The sequence below is a fragment of the Octopus bimaculoides genome, chromosome 9 (genome assembly GCF_001194135.2).
Source record: "Octopus bimaculoides isolate UCB-OBI-ISO-001 chromosome 9, ASM119413v2, whole genome shotgun sequence".
In the NCBI taxonomy this organism is placed as follows: Eukaryota; Metazoa; Mollusca; class Cephalopoda; order Octopoda; family Octopodidae; genus Octopus; species Octopus bimaculoides.
The window spans coordinates 24,213,826-24,214,541 of record NC_068989.1 but is presented as its reverse complement, the minus strand read 5'-3'; positions in this window follow the sequence as shown (position 1 = coordinate 24,214,541).

The window sequence follows — 716 nt, the reverse complement described above, 5'->3', positions numbered from 1 at the left end:
CAGCAGCTAAAATTGTAGGAAGTAGCAGTAGACGTGTTGGTGGGAGGGGGAAATGAACATAACAGCTGCTACTTTTGGTTCCAGTGGCAGCGGAAGCGGCTGTGGTTGTGGTGGAGGTGGTGATGGAGGGGGAAGTGAAGGTGGTGGTGGTGGTGGTAAGAATCTTAAAGATGTAGTTGTTTCACCCTAGATCAGTTCTAGTCGAGTAGACTTAGGATCCACGGTATCCCCTGTCGCGCTCTTTCCATCATGGTTCTCCTCGCAAGGGAATTTTAGTGCTACGTTACACCACATTATCCAATGTGTTTTATGTGCGTGTTCTCCGTGTGTGTGTGTGTGAACGCTTGTAAGGAGAGACTTAGCAGCAGTTACTAGCAGATCGAGTGTAATAGTGAAAAATGAGAGAGCGATTGTAGCAGAAAGACACAAAGCTGATCATCTCACTATGCCCCCTCTGTCCTGTTTTTGTTCCCAACTTTGATCCTACATAAATCCAAAATTTTATTTTGGAATTTATGGGAGCAGCTGTCTTCGAAGACTCATATTGTCGTTGAATGATCGAAATGAGCAGTATACAGACAGCCGACAACTGATGAAGGGTCGTTCTCCATGTTACTTGTCCTGTTTTCCATTTTTTTCTCTCTCGCTGTTTGCATATTTAACTCGTTTGTTTTCGTATTTCATGTTGTTTACATAGTTGGTGACGTCCTGTACCC